The sequence below is a fragment of the Mesocricetus auratus genome, unplaced genomic scaffold (genome assembly GCF_017639785.1).
Source record: "Mesocricetus auratus isolate SY011 unplaced genomic scaffold, BCM_Maur_2.0 Super-Scaffold_100006, whole genome shotgun sequence".
Classification (NCBI taxonomy): Eukaryota; Metazoa; Chordata; class Mammalia; order Rodentia; family Cricetidae; genus Mesocricetus; species Mesocricetus auratus.
This window is the reverse complement of record NW_024429190.1, coordinates 97,337,688-97,354,160: the sequence shown is the minus strand read 5'-3', so window position 1 is coordinate 97,354,160 and position 16,473 is coordinate 97,337,688. Positions and strand designations below refer to the sequence as shown.

At 40.5% G+C, this 16,473-nt stretch overlaps 1 protein-coding gene across 4 annotated transcripts in view; it reads right to left on the bottom strand.

Annotated features, from left to right (window-relative positions):
* Shld2 (shieldin complex subunit 2) overlaps window positions 1-16,473 on the bottom strand; it is an 84,015-nt gene that overhangs the window by 40,303 nt on the left and 27,239 nt on the right. The window contains exon 1 of one of the 4 annotated variants that reach the window (XM_021231539.2): window positions 10,205-10,455. The exons of 2 other annotated variants lie outside the window; for them this stretch is intronic. The gene's annotated coding sequence lies outside the window, so the exon portion shown is untranslated. Of the gene's footprint in view, window positions 1-8,640; window positions 8,670-10,204; window positions 10,456-16,473 lie in introns of those variants that run through there. One more of the 4 variants, XM_021231540.2, reaches the window with a different exon arrangement.

The window sequence follows — 16,473 nt, the reverse complement described above, 5'->3', positions numbered from 1 at the left end:
GCTACCGAGAGGACGAAGGATAATCACACAGCAAATCAAGGAATAAAAGTAACATTGATAATAAACTCCCCTCTCATGAACCTTTGCGCATTCTTCTCCAATGTTTCTTCCCTTTAGCCTTGGGTCTTTTAAGAGAAAGAAAAAAAAGCTCTGTGTTGCTTCTTTGTCCTCATTTTTCCTTCAGCCAATTTAAATCTGTCTATTACAATTTTGCTACAATACTCTCAGTGCGGAGAAGCTTCCAATAGACAGATCAAAGGTCAGTTTTCAATCCTCACCTTATTCTCATTTAAAACTGCTTATCAATCCTTTCCTCAAAGATTCTACTTTCTTAATTCTATCAGGCCACCAAATTAGAATCGCTTTGGGTTTTAGAAGACAGATATGTATTAATTGATTTAATAATCAAAATTACTTGCCATGCATTATGCTAGGCACTGGAAAAAAATCAACAATAAGAGAATCTAAGGGGTTTATAGTATAACGGGAAAGGTAAAGTGATGCTCGTCAAAGAGAGACAAGAAATCATACAGAATTCTAAGTAGGATATCAACAGAAAGCAGAGTAGGTCAGCACAATGAGTATGGAACTGCCTATTAACTGCATTTTTCATAGGTTCTTAGGAATATGATTGATTGCAAAGTTTAATAATGTTCAATAAAAAGTGAAGTGCAGCCAGGAATCATCCCACTCCTCAAACAAACACGGGACCTAGAGAGCTGTCCTACGTGGCTTACCCAAGGGCCAGGCTGGCTGTAGGTTGTCTCCAAGACGTACAGAAAGAATGTAAAACATTCTCATGTTCTGTGTCCTCACTTTGCATTTTCTCAGTATCTTGAAATCTGACTCTCATTTCCTATCTCTATTAAGACAATAACAAAGTCCGAATTGCCAAATAAGTACTCGCAGTACTGAACGGTGAGACACTCTGTTCCTTAGTTTCAGAACACTGCTCTTTCCCAACCAGTTCCTGCACTGGTCTGACTTTCCTTTGCCTTTCTGCTCTTTCTTGGGCTATCTGGTCTCAAACAACCACACAGAGAGAGCTGCATCCAAGCCTACTCACTTCACGGCCACATACCCAATTACGCTTTACGAGTCTGTACTGAGCTCACCCTTCTCCAGCTTCAGAACTACTCATATGTGTAGCATCACTGCATCTGACAGGATCACAGAAGACTCAAAGATAAAAACCCAAAGCCCTCCTCCCCTCCCTTCAATGCAAGGACAGATGGTGGCGCACACAGGGGTAACACAATTAATTTTTGATACTTCAAAGAAACCAGAAATGTCTGGGATGAATCAAAATTATGTAGAACACACGGTTATTTGTAGATCACGGTTATTTTACTATACTTTCATTTATTTGATTCATAAATACCCTAAGTATGAGACTTCTGCTATTTAGGGATTAGTTAAAAATGGCTGTGATTATTTAAAACTCAGTAATTATAACACAGCCAGTGAGATGGCTCAGGGGATAAAAGTTCTTACTGAGCAAACCTGATGAAGGCCTGAATTCCATCTCAGGACCCCACAATGGAAGGAAAGACCCAACTTCTGAAAGCTGACCTTTGACCTCCACATGCATGGCATGCATGTGTCTGCACACGCACGCTCACACGGACACACAGACACATGGACAGACACATACACACAGACACATGGACACAGACATGGACACGGACACAGACACACAGACACACCAAATAGCACAATTTTTAACATTACACCAAAGGGTGATGCTACTAAATAGTTTAAGTTACAGAAATGATGAGTGAGTGAGTGGGAATGGACAGTGGTGGAGACTGGTATTTATTATAGCAAACTTACACACAAGTAGTTCTGGATAAATGATGAGTTTCAATGACCTAGGCTATGTTTTGGTTGTACTCAGAGGGTTAAAGCTCATTAAGATACCAGGGGAAACCAGCAAGCACATCTCCATTCTACAGTTAATAATTACACAGTTTCTCAATCTGCAGAAGGCCACCAGTGAGAAAGACTAATACGCCAGAGTCTTTATCTTTAGAGTGGTCAGAGTCTGATGAGTGTGTCCACGATTTGTAAAACAGGATGAACTGTATCAGCAGGTTTTGTCCTTGCCAACACTATAACTAAAGAATGCTTCTTACAAACTTCACATGGTTAGAAGAAACTACTTCCTCTGCTGCATAAATAACCAGAAAATCTCACAATTATGGATGTGTCATAGCCACTATGAATGTTTTTCATGTCTATGTCCCCAAATATCAAGCAATTACAAGATTACACAATAATATCAATGGACAATAACATAGAGAGGGAATCGTAACTTAGTGTCAGTTTTGGAATAAGGCAGGTATGAATTCAAACCCCTCCTAATCTGAAAATAGCAAGTTATACACACACACACACACACACACACACACACACACACACACACACACACACTAGTTTTTCGAGACAGGGTTTCTCTGTGTAGACCAGGCTGGCCTCTAACTCACAGAGATCCATCTGCCTCAGCCTCCCGAGTCCCAAGTGCTGGGATTAAAAGCACCACCATCGTCCAGCTTCTATATATTCTTAACATTCATAAAACGTTAAGTTTCTTTATCTGTCAGGTGAAAATAGCATCATGCCCACTTCACAGTTTTGAGAGATGGTGCACAATGATTAATATTAGCCTTCTATGGTCTTAAATCTAGGAAATCACACTCATACATACTTAGTAACATACCCAACAAGTTATATTTTCTTCAAGATTTTTGTTCTTACACATATTTTTACACAGTAGCAATGATAAAATTGAAATATTTTTCTACTTTGATACATCTGTAGCTACTTCTCATGCCAATTTATAAGTCCTGAAACATTCTTAATGCTAACTAAACATGTTTTTTATTACCATACCTTTTTTATTTTTTTAACTTCATTATTTAAAAAAAAAACACTACATATAAAGAAACATACACTGGGCAGTGGTCACACATACCTTTAATCCCAGCACCCCGGAGGCAGAGGCAGGCAGCTCTCTACAGAGTAAAGTCCAAGACAGGCTCTAAAGCTACAGAGAAACCGCCCCCCAAAAAGTACATAGAAATTATGCAGCCCCAAAGACTATCCAATTCAACTTCTTTTTTTTGTTTGTTTGTTTGTTTGTTTGTTTGTTTTTTGGTTTTACGAGACAGGGTTTCTCTGTATTGTTTTGGAGGCTGTCGGTCCAGCCCGGCCTCGAACTCACAGAGATCCACCTGCCTCTGCCTCCCAAGTGCTGGGATTAAAGGCGTGCGCCACCACCGCCCGGCTCAACAAACTTCTATACAGTTAGAGTAGCCATTTGGGAATAGAAGTTATGAAATTTCACACTGAATTTTATGTTTTCACCATCAAATATATTTTTATTCATGACAGAGTTAGTGCTAACATAACAAGCAAGGTTTATATTCTCTTTCACAACTCGTGTTCATGTTTTAACTAGCACACACAGCAATGCATTTCTTTATGACATGCTCCTACTTATTCTGACCCACACATACTGTCCTCCGTCTCCCACTATTCTCTGCCCTAGTAATCTCCTCCTACTTTCACACCAGTGTTCTACTACTCTGGCCATTTCTCCCCATTAAAACCCATTTTTCTCCATCTCATGGGTCTCTTTCTAGTTTTCTGGCCACTCCTCAAACTTCACACACACACACACACATAACTATTAGAAACAGGATCTGTATATGAGAGAGAATAAAGGTTATTTATCTAAGACTGAATCACTTCCTTTATTATAATATTTCCAGGGTTATCCATTTTCCTATAAATCTCCTGTTTTCACTTTTGTTTTCAGCTGAATAAAATCCCATAGTGTATATAGCACATTGTCATTGCTCATTTATCTGTTGGTGGAAATCTAGGCTAAAGCTATGACTATGGAACAGGGAAACTACTTTGGATGCTTAAGGCCTTTGCTTCAATTCCCAGTAACACAAAAGAATCTTGGGACACTGAGGCTGATTCCATTCCTTTGCTATTGTAAAAAGAGCAGCAATACACGCGGATGTGCAAGTTTCTCAATGGTGGGAGATGAGAGCTTGTTGTTAAAACTGCGACTCATGCATCCCAGGCTGGCCCCACACTTGGCTATGTAGCCAAGGATGATTGAGCTTCTGCCCCGTCTTCCTCCATATACAGAGTGCTAGGATAACAGGCAAATGCCATGCCTAGTTTATGTAGTGCTAGGCACTGAACCCAGGGCTTATGCATGCTACATCTCCAGCCCCAGGACGGAGTCTTTGCAGCATTTGTCCAGGAGTGGTATATGTATTTGGGTCATATGGAAGTCCTAATTTTAGCTTTCTGAGACACCTTCACACTTATTTCCACAGTGTCTGCATATGTTTACACTCCCACTAACAATGAATAAAGTTCTTCTTTATCATTTCCTCACCAGCATTTGTTTTCTTGATGATAGCCACTGACTGGGATGAAATGAAATCCCAAAATAGTTCTCTATTTCCCTGATGGCTCAGAATGCTAGCCACTTCTTAACTACCAGTGGCCATTTGTATTTATTCTTTTGAGAACTGTCTGTTCAATTCATTGGCCCATGAACTGGCAGTTTGGAGTTGAAGTTTTGCAGCCTTTGTAAATTCTACATATTAAGTCCTCACCTTAAGTATAACTAGTGAAGATTTTCCTGCTCTGAAGAATGTCTCCTCACTCGTCTGCAGTGCAGAAGTTGCTTAATTTCACATATCACCATTTTTAATTCTTTTGTTTCTCAAGACAGGGTTTCTCTGTGTAGCCCTTGATGTCCTGGAACTCACTCTGAAGACCAGGCTGGCCTCAAACTCACAGAGTTCTCCTGCTTCTGCCTCCCAAGTGCTGGGATTAACGATGTGTACCACCACTACCCAGAAAAACCATAGAACTCTTTTTTTTTTTTTTTTTTTTTTTTTTTGGTTTTTCGAGACAGGGTTTCTCTGTATTGTTTTGGAGGCTGTCCTGGAACTCACTCTGTAGACCAGGCTGGCCTCGAACTCACAGAGATCCGCCTGCCTCTGCCTCGCAAGTGCTGGGATTAAAGGCGTGCACCACCAACACCCGGCTAAAACCATAGAACTCTTAAGAGCTGTGTCTATTACTAAACATTTAGTTGTGTTAATATTTTTTACTTTTATATTTTGTTTTTTTATTTTATACACACATATATATTTAATTTTTAAAATATATTATTATATACACTTTTATACTTTAAGTATTTTTGATAGACACGTTGCAACTTGTATCTTATTCAAAAAGTCTCTTTTGCCCCTTTTTTTTCTATAAGCCTAATATACATTAAGTTTTCTATCATTTCATTCTTCTAACCTATATAGTCTCCTTCTCATTCTTACTGTAGGGAAAAGGGACCAGCCAAAGAAACATACCCTGAGCAGAGCCAAAGAAACACACTTTGGCCCTACATCCAGAACCAAAGAAATGTACCCTGACCCTGAAACCAGTGCCAAATAAACACACTTTGTCCCTGGAATCAGAGTCAGTGAAAGAAATACACCCTGGCCCTAAAACTAGAGCTAAAAGGCTAAAAAGGACCAGAGAAAGAAACATACTTTGGTCCTGAAACCAGAGTCAAATCTGACCCTAACCCTGTGCAGAAAACTAACCAATCCTTGAGCAGGAGCTCTAGCCAATCTGAGCTCAGCATTGAAATCTGACCAATCCCCACCCTGGAAGCTCTATATAAACCCTGTGTCTGTTCAGCTTGTGGCTGTTGACACTACCCGGCTGTCTTCTGCCACTGTGGATTCTTCCCTCCCAATAAACCCCTTCAATGAGCTTTGGGTGAAGGCTTTCTTTTGCTGCGGTACAGTGACGACCCTGAGCAGAGCAGAGCAAGCAGGGCTGTAACACTTTTGCCTGGGAAACCTCCCCTGGCAGTTCCTCTTCACTCTCAGGAACAGAGCTGAAATGTAGCAACTTCACCCAGGAAACATTCTCCTGCCAGAGCAAAACTGCTACCCTGGCCAAACATCCCCAGCTGGAAGACCCTCTCCTGCTTGAGAAGAGTCGATACACTGGGAAGCCTTTCCCTGAGGCTATGCTTACTGGGGCCTATGGTAGTCCTTGGCTCCCGAGCTCCAGGAGACTTTTCCATATGAGCTGTGTAACACTCAGTATTCTGTGACTCCCGAGTGCCAGAATACCTGTCCCATCCGATCCGTCCAAAATGCCTACACTTACTCTGTTAGTCCTTGCCTCTTCATTTCATCACTTAAACATTGATATCTCTTGTGTGGAACAGAGGTAGGGGAATGCCCAAAACTATAAACTGTATTTTCTCCAGTCAATACCCTAGACTCCCTGCCTCCAATCACAAGCAGGGCTCACAGTAGCTTCTCCTGCAGTCAACACTGGGACTTCTGTCAAAATTAGGACTACAGTTGACTTCCCCTGAACATAAATTCAAATGAAGACAACTCACCAGCAAGACGCATATATATAGTAAGCAAAATTAGGAGGGAAAACTACAAATTAGAGAACACATACACTCGAAACACAGCAAAGAAACAAAACAAACAAAAAACCATGAGACAATAGTCCACTATGGTACTACCACAGACTAACAACTTCTCAATTCTGGAAAACACAGATGGCGATAGTTAAAATGTCAGAGAAAGACTGCAGACCCCTACTTTCATAGAAGGTCAATGACCAAATCAGGACTCAAATAAACAGATTTGAAATAATTTAATTCAAAGCCTGAATAAGAACATGTAATCAACTGAAGACATACACTAGAAAGTTGCTAAAGTAAATAAAAGAATCACTAACTTGAAGGAAAATTTTAAAGCATGGAGGAAAAGTTTAACAAGGAAGTTGAGCTGCTGACAAAGACCAAACAGAATTTTGTTAATGAAAGAATCAGCCAATCAAATGAAAAGCATAGCAGAAAGAATCACCAACAGAAAAACAGGTCTCAGAAATGGAGGACAAGATCAAGACAATAACACACAAACATGAAAAGAAAAAAAATGAATTAGCATGACCAAAGCTTCCAAGAAATCGACATATTCAGAAGACTGAACCTAAGAGTCCATGGGGCAGAGGGAGCTGAAGCACATGGCCCATCCAAAAAAAATTACAGCAGAGAATTTTCCAAGCCTAGAGAAAGGAACAGACATTCAAATACAGGAAGCAATTAGAACCCCAAACATACCCAACTAGAAAAGACTCCATAACACAACACAGTTCAGATATCAAAAATGCAAAACAAAGAAATAAAAATGAAAGCTAACGTCATCGATTCACTTTACTGGAAACACAAGGACTAAAAAGAGCATGTTGACAGCACATGGAGGTAAACTCGGGGAGGACTATTCTACAAGGCAAGTGGCTTAGTTCCTTTAATAAAGAAGTGACAAGGGGTCAGAGAGATGACTTCGAGCAGCAGTTCTCAACCTCTGGGTTGTGACTCCTTTGGTAAGCCTCTGTCTCCAAAAATAATTATATTATGATTCATAACAGTAGCAAAATTACAGTTATGAAGTAACAACAAAAATAGTTTTATGGTCTGGGCCACCACAAGATGAGGAATTGTATTAAAGGGTCACAGCATCAGAAAGGCTGAGAACCACTCACTGCCTTAGAGGGTAAAGGAGCTTGCCATTGAATCTGACAACCTGAGTTTGAACCCTGGGACCCACATGGTGAGAGCAGAGACTAGACTCCTTCCTACATGTTATCTTCCAACTTACACAGACACACATGAATAAAAATATAAGCAAGCAAATAAATTTAAAATGTAAATTTAAAAGTTTTAAGTTAGCATGTAACAAATATGAGAAGACTGTTTTAAATAAAAGATATCTAAGAGATGAACCAAATGTCATGTCTGGATTGTATTTGAGTCAATGAAAAGGGCAGTTTTGAGAATCGGGGAAAGCTGCATGAACTCAGATAAGAAATAAATTACTAGCACACTTAAAAGCATATTCAGCATACTAAGCTTACTAAACAACCTAGCTTAGCAACACCATGTACTGTGGGCACAGCTGTTTACTCTCATAAGCACATGGTCGGCTGGGAGCTGCTACTGCCCAGCATCACCAAAGAGTACCCTACCACACACTGTTAGCTCAGAGAAAGAGCAAATTCAAGTGCAATTCTACTGAAAGCTCACCATCTTTACACCATCATAAAGACACAAACCCTAGGTTGAATCATCATAAGTTAGAGACCACTGGCACAAACTTAAAACATGCTATAACTACTTCTGCTTTATATCATCAATTATTCTTAGTAATAAAAAATTAGCAAGTCACCTAACTTCCATTCCCCCCTTTTTTGAGAGGGATGGATTATTGACACAGGGATTCTCTGAGTAATACTGGCTGTCCTGGAGCTTGCTCTGTAGACCAGGCTGGCTTTAAACTCAGAGATCTGCCTGTCTCTGCTTCTCAAGTGCTACAACTAAAAGTGTTCTTAGCCACCACCAGCAGCTACCTAGCTGTAAAGAGAAGCCTTCCCGCCAGCCTAGTTCCAGAGCCGCATCAGTCCCAAATAAACACACATTAATTATGAAGCTGTTGGCCTTGCTTGTTTCCTACTGGCTAGCTCTAACTTAAGTAATTACCCCATAATTGTTAATCTAAGTATTTCTCTTACCAGAGAGGTTTCCAGGCTTCCTACCCCATGGCGTTACATCTTGACCCTTTGTGTTTCTCCTGTGTTTTTCCTACCCAGAGTCCTCCTGGATTCCTAGTCCCACCTATCTTGGTTCCCTATTGGCCAACAGTGCTTTATTACATATACACAGGACTTCCCCCATCACCTAGCTTTCTGGTTTTTTGTTGTGTTTGTTTGTTTGTTTGTTTTGTTTTGTTTTTTGAGACATGGTTTCTCTGTGGCTTTGGAGGCTGTCCTGGAACTAGCTCTTGTAGACCAGACTGGTCTCGAACTCACAGAGATCCTCCTGCCTCTGCCTCCCAAGTGTTGGGATTAAAGGAGTGTGCCACCACTGCCCAGCTCTAGCTTCCATTTTTTAACCTATTCAGTTACATTCAACTCCTCTAATATTTTGCTTCGGCTTAAAAACCAAACAATATGTCACTATCTCTAGATATACAGAACACCATTTCTCTGACCTTACTCTTCTACAAGGCTCTAGTACCAGCCAGCTGTTCAATTACATTTTACCTTACAAACAAGATTTATATTAGTCATGATGTAATTTCACTCATTAACTTTGTCTCTTAGTGGTTCTCATGAGGTTGTAATAGAGACCCAACAGCCAACTTCTGAACTTAGTCTGGCCAATGTAAAGTGTCTGGAGCTCTTGAGTCAAACTAATGAACCCCCCTATAGTATACATCTCACAGTAGACAGTGGTGAAAGAGATCATCAGTCTTGCTGATGGCTGTGAGGAAGTCTGCCATGGATTCTGTGGATAGTTGTTTGACCTATTCTCTTCCTCTAATAGGACAAATTTGCCCCAACTGTTTTTTGTTTGTTTGTTTGTTTGTTTTGAGGGGGAGTTGTTTTCTTTTCTAAGACAGGGTCTTACTATATAACTCTGGCTGTCCCTGAACTCACAACCACACAACACAGATAATATTTTCTAATAGAAAAGATCTGTTGGCAATTTCTTCATCATTGTTAGTCCGAAAGAAAATTAAGACTTTTTATTGATCATAGGGCCACAGTTTTCAGTTTTATTTTGGTATTTTAAAGAGACTTTACCACTGTCTTGTGGCTTATACACTCTGTAATGTTAGTGTCTGTCAACTACAGCTATTATAACAACGTATCATAGACTTGGTAGCTTATAAACAGAAACTCATTTCTCAAAATTCCAAAGGCCAGTAATTTACATAATGAATATGTAAATCAAATATGTATAAATATTATTACTACTATAATAATACAGAAACATGGGTATGGGGCAGAGGAAGACTTTACAATTTTTCAATAAACCCTAAACTATTACAAAACTAAAACTTACTGAAGACAGAAACAAAACAAAAGTAAACGCTACAGCCGTGCTCTGTTTTAACCCCAGCTGCCAGGCGTTTGGCTTGCAGGAACTTTCTCTTTGCTCTGCGGCCCCTAACGAGTCTTCTCCACAGCTCAGGCACTCTTTCTGCCTGGCTCTTCCTCACCATCTTCCTTTCGGAATGAGGCTTCTGAAGCCAGGTGAAGGACTGAAGTCAATTAGAGGACTTTCTCCTACCTTTGCCCGGTTCCCAGTCCTTATCGGTTAAATACAGGGAGTGCCAGAGTATGGAGCAGAGGGAAGGCTTCCGTCTTCCAGAACTGAAAGCCTAGAAAGCCTCCACTGGTCTCCTTCAGGCTGCCTGCCTTGTGAGGGTGGCTGTCCTGCCATCGGGAAAGGTTCTACTGCTTCAATAGGACCTGTGTTGGTTAGCCTTGTGTCACACACAAACCAGAGTTATGTGAAAGGAGGAGCCTCAATTGAGAAAAATGACTAGATAAGATCAAGCTGTAGGGCACTTTCTTAATTAGTCATCAATGGGGATAGGACCAGCCCATTGTGGGTGGTTCCATCCTTGGGCTGGTGGTCCAGGCTTCTGTAAGAAAGCAGGCCTAACAAGCCATGAGGAACAAGCAGTAAGAAGCAGTAAGCATGGCCTCCGCATCAGCCCTGTTTGAGTGATACGAAAGTGTAGTCAATAAACCCTTTGCTCCACAAGCTGCTTTTTGGTCATGTGGTTTGGATGCAGCAATTAGAACCCTAACTAAGACAGGATCCCTGCCAGCCCTCCTCTCCTGATGCAGGTGTTGACTTACTGCTCCTAAATGTTCAGTGAGGACTGTGGTCCAAAAATAGAGGTGCCTGGCCCACATGTGGTTCACTGAGAGGTCTACATGTCAATTCTGTTACGGGAATTTGTTTACTTATTTATTTATATTTGAGACATAAACCCCTTATATAACTGAGGGTGATGAACTTCTGATTCTCCGGCCTTCATTCAAGAGGTTGAGTCCTGTGACTATAGACTTGTTTGTTTGTTTGCTTGTTTTTCTTTTTTCTTTCTTTTTTTTTTTTTTTGGTTTTTTTCAAGACAGGGTTTCTCTGTGGCTTTGGAGGCTGTCCTGGAACTCGCTCTGTAGACCAGGCTGGGATCCGCCTGCCTCTGCCTCCCGAGTGCTGGGATTAAAGGGTGGGCCACCACCGCCTCAAGACTGCAGGCTTTTAACACCATATCTAGTTATGAGGTACTAGAGATCAGATCCAAACCTTTGTGAGCACCAGGGAAGCACTCTACCAACTTATCTACATCTCCAGGTCTGTGATTGGGTTTTTACTCTTATTTGGCTTCTAGTAATTTTCAGGGAACTAATGACATTACTCTAGCTCATACCTCTAATCTCAGGAGGCTGAAGCAGAAGTGCCACCCAGTACTACAGAGTAAATTCCAGATCTCCAGGCCAGCCTGGCTATGGAGTGGACAATAGAACTTCGTCTATCTGAAAAGGCAGCGGGATGCTTTCCACGGAGAGCACATGGCTCACTGCCGCAGTGCATGATGTCGAACTCCATCTAAAACGTCCAACCAGCTTCCAGAGGCCCTTTACCCCCATACCTTACTTCCTTCTACAACCCTCAATTTTCACCTGAGATTCTGCTGTTTACCTGTGTCCTCCAGTAAAGGTCAGGTTCCTCAGGACAGGAATTTTACTTTTCTCATCGGTCACTATATCCTAAGATCTCTAAATTGGTTATGAGTAAATATGATTGCCTACAGATTACAGATTATTTTAGTTTGTTTTTATTAAATAAAAGAAGAAAAACTTTTATGGGAGACAAGAAGTTTAGAAAACCAAAACCAAAACAGACCTGTGTAACACTTGTCACCTTCTCTGTCCAACACAACACATTTCATCACGTCTGCCTTTCCAGCCAGTCACTCACCACTTCCCCATCCATATCTTGCTATCAGCTCCCATTCTGATCAGAAACTGCATACACACCTCACAACGAAAGAGTTAGTAATGACTCTCAGTGAAAATGGAGGGGATTACTCCCTGCTTGCCAATTATCTGCTACGGAATAATCTTTCTGCACACTGTAAGGATGTGCCAAGGCACCTTCCGATTGGTTTACTAAAAGAGCTGGCTGTCAGGTAGCTAGGCAGGAGGTATAGGTGAGACAGCCAGACAAAAGAGGATACTGGAAATGAGGAGAGCAGAGTCTCAGAAATCTCGAGCAGACGCAGAGGGAAACGAGATGAATGTGCTCTTGAAAGAAGGTACTGCCATGTAAATATGGGATAATTTAAAATATAAGGGCTAATAACCAGCCTGAGCTACCAACTGAGCATTTGTGATTAATAATAAATCTCTGGATGCTTATTTGGGAGCAGCTGCAAAGACACAGAGAAATTCCACCTACGATTGTCACATAATTTTTTTAAATGATCCTGGTGGTTTCTGGAAACAAAACAGAATGTTGTTAACAATTAGATGGCAAAAATTGATACTTTGATATTTGGCTTTAATAAAGATGAATGAAGAAGGAACAAGGGAACTAAGCAAAAAGAAGGATCCCAATGTTAAGAAGATGCAATGATACCTTAGGATTGCAAAGGTATTATCCTAAAATATTTCACACTAATCAAATAAGAAGCTAAAACAAAAGTTAATTAGACTTTTAAAGAAACATAACAAACTAGGCATGGAGACTTACACCTGTAATTCCAAAAAACAGAATGCCATTCAAGGGGAGCTTGGGCTATATATTAAGTTTGAGGCCTGTGTTGGCTACATGGTGAGTTCAGGGCTAGCCTGAGCTATATACAGCAAAACCATGTCTTTAAAACAAAACAAAATGAAACAATAGATAATGTAGACAACTGTTATAAAGGTCCTTGGGTTGAGGGAACTAAGTGATATGAGATTGAGAATTGCCTTTTAACAGTCCTTGATGAAACACTTGACTCATTAAACTACACAGCTATGAAGAAAGATGAAGATAAAAAGGGTGGAATGTAGTACCTAAGGCTTTCCCAAAGTCATAAAGACATAAAACCTGACCTGGGAACTGAACCCGACCTCTGGAAACCATACCTAACAAAACTGCCCTGCAAGACAGAAAATATCACAGCTAGTGAATTTGAAGGGAAAGGAGAGAAAGAAGTGACACTATTTTCATGATATCAAAACTTGTCAAGTAAATGACACCAACAGCAGAAATCTTGAGTTTCAGTCCCTTGACCCTTCTAGTCTGTAAAGTGAGTATAATAATAGCCCCCCTTTTGTGCAATTTTTACAAATCCTCAACAATATAATGGGTGCTAGCAAGACAGCTCAGCAGGCAAAAGCACTTGCTGATCTTGCAGAGGACCTGGGCCCAGCTCCAAGCACCCACATGGTGGCTCACAACTGTCTGTACTGGCCCCTACAGGCACTGAACACACATGGTACACATACCTACTACACATACTCGTGCACATACAATAAGAATAAATACTTTAAAATCTAGGGATCATTTTAAAAAGCTAATGTACATACAGCACTTACTACAATGTTGAATATAAATATTATTAATGAAGTTAGTAACATTGTGTTTTTAAACAACTACCATTGATTTGATATTAAAATATTCATTTATCACAGTAATACTTATCTAGTATACTCAAAGATTCAAAGCCTCTATTCTTAAAAAAAAATTATCTTGAACCAGCAGTGGTGGCATACACCTTTAATCCCAGCAGTCAGGAGGCGGAGTCAGGTGGATCTCTGTGAGTTCAGGGCCAGCCTGGGCTACAGAGCGAGTTCCATGACAGCCAGGGCTGTTACACAGAGAAAATCTGTTGGGGGTGGGGGGAAGTATCAAACACCACAAGACACAGTGGCACCCGGCTGTAACACACGCACTTGGGAGGCCAGAGGATCAGAAACACAAGGTCACCCTTGACTGTATGCCGAGTTTGAGGACAGGCTGGGCTACCTGAGACCCTGTCTCAAAAAAGCAAAGAAAAAAATAGGTAAACAACGACAAAAGAGTGACAGTCTAATGTGCCATATCCAAGATTTAAAACAATGAAGTTATTTACAAAGACACTTATCACACTGAAGAGGTGTGTCTAAAGAACACTCACGTTTTATATTACACTTTCCAGCTGCCATAATCAATCATTCACTCTCACTCACTAAAGGAAAACTTTGTACCAACCATACATTAACCCAGTATTGCTGAAGCAAGCACTGTACCATTCCAGCATAGGGCAAGTCCCCAATTTATACATAGACTGTGTTCTCCAAGGAGATTTACAGTTTACTACAAAATCCCAGAAATATTTTTTGAAATTATAGAGTAAAGATAAGGTCATGGCATTAAACAAAGACCAATTAAGCCTATAAAGGACCTACTAAAAACTTCTGGAAATGAAAGAAATAAACATAACCATTTAGATAACTGTCAACCACATATTTTGTACTCCTCACAGAAGGAAAAAAAGTGAGCATATAAATTTAAGACTGCAGCCGGGCAGTGGTGGCGCACGCCTTTAATCCCAGCACTTGGGAGGCAGAGGCAAGCGGATCTCTGTGAGTTCGAGGCCAGCCTGGTCTACAAGAGCTAGTTCCAGGACAGCCTCCAAAGCCACAGAGAAACCCTGTCTTGAAAAAACAAAAACAAAAAATTTTAGACTGCAAATTGTAGCTGGACAGTGGTGGCACAAACCTTTAATCCCAGAACTCAGGAAGCAGAGGCAGGTAGATCTCTGTGAGTTAGAGGCTATACAGAGAGAGAGAGGCTACACAGAGAAGCCCTATCTGAAAAGACCGAAAAGAAGAGGAGGAGGAAGAGGGGGGAGGAGGAAAAGGAGAAGATTTACTAATCCTCTTAATCCTCTTACCTGGTAGTAGCTACTTTGTTCCAATAATTACTGTTTAGCCATGTAATCAGTACAACATATACACACATAGGAAGCACACAATGTATTGCATGTTTCTCCTAAGTAACCTACTGTATTCTTCAGGAATGTTCTCTTTAATCACATTTTCTTTCATTTCCTAGTTGGTGGCGCACGCCTTTAATCCCAGCACTTGGGAGGCAGAGGCAGGCGGATCTCTGTGAGTTCGAGGCCAGCCTGGTCTACAGAGCGAGTTCCAGGACAGCCTCCAAAACAATAGAGAAACCCTGTCTCGTAAAACCAAAAAAAAAAAAAAAAAAAAAAAAAAAAAAAAGAAGCTATATATATTCAAGGGAGAATATAAATGTTTAGCAATTAGACTGAAAACACATTTCTTTTTGGCCTAGTATTTTAGAAAAATGATCTTCTGTCTGACAGATCTTTATACGGTGTTGGTGTCTTGGCTGCAGGCAAATTATTTAAGTTCTCTGTGTATATATACTGAGACAAGGTCTCTCTCTCTCTCTGTCTTAGCCTACTGCCTTGAACTCCACATGGAGCCCAGACTGACCCCAACCTCAAGACCCTAGGTCTCAGCCTCTCCAATGCTGGAGTTGCAGGTGTACAACACAGTGCCTAATAACCATACTCTTCCAGTCAAGGATGGAATAGGTTGTGCAACTTAAGCTTTCCTACTATAATCACTTTTGTTTTAAGCGACTGATCATGCTCTGGTTACATCTGAAAAGTACTACCCATAAACACACAAATACCAAACAAGTGTCCCATGGAGCATTACCTTACATGCAGGATTTTGAACATACTAACAGCTAAGACCACCTTAGGATAGATACTTCACATGTTCTGGAGGGTGACTCAAGCCTCTTTGAAGCTTCTGAAGACATATCAGATTCTAAATAGCAACACTAAAATTTTAAAAAGAACAGAAGTCAACACCAAAGTGAATTTAGCATTAATAGTAGGTGAGCTGATAAATAGGTCTGTGTTTACCCAATCAGCTTTGGGTTTTGCTTATTTTGTCAGTTGGAAAACTGGAAGAAAGTAGTTTTAACTCCCATGCAACCTGCACTCATGACAACATCACTTTATGAGAAGTGTAGCTGGTGTCGGCATAAAAATGAGACAGTTAACACCTAAAACTGCTTAGCACAGCCCCTATCTCATAACTCATTCCTGTTATAAAATTGGGAGCATCTCCTTAGGGAAAGGGGAAGGATAATTAAGACTTAGAACCTTCAACATGCTTGACAACACATGAATTTTCTTAGTTAAGTCTTTTTTTTTTTTCCATTAAGAACATTTTTCTTTTTGAGTCAGGGTCTCTCTATGTAATCTTGGCTAGCCTAAAACTCAGCATGTGAAACTAAATTAGTCTTGAATGCAGGGAGACCTTTCTCCTGAGTACTGGGGTTAAAGGCTTGTGCTAACATAACTGACCTAAATTTTTTTTTAAAACAACCCTCAATTTCCAACAGCTTCTCTGCTGCTTCTGTTTCAATTTTTTCTGAATTACACTTATTTCCTTATCGTTCTGGGTGATGGGGGCAGGTGCAAGCATACATAATTGAGGTCAGAGGGCAGTATGCAGGAGTCAGTGATC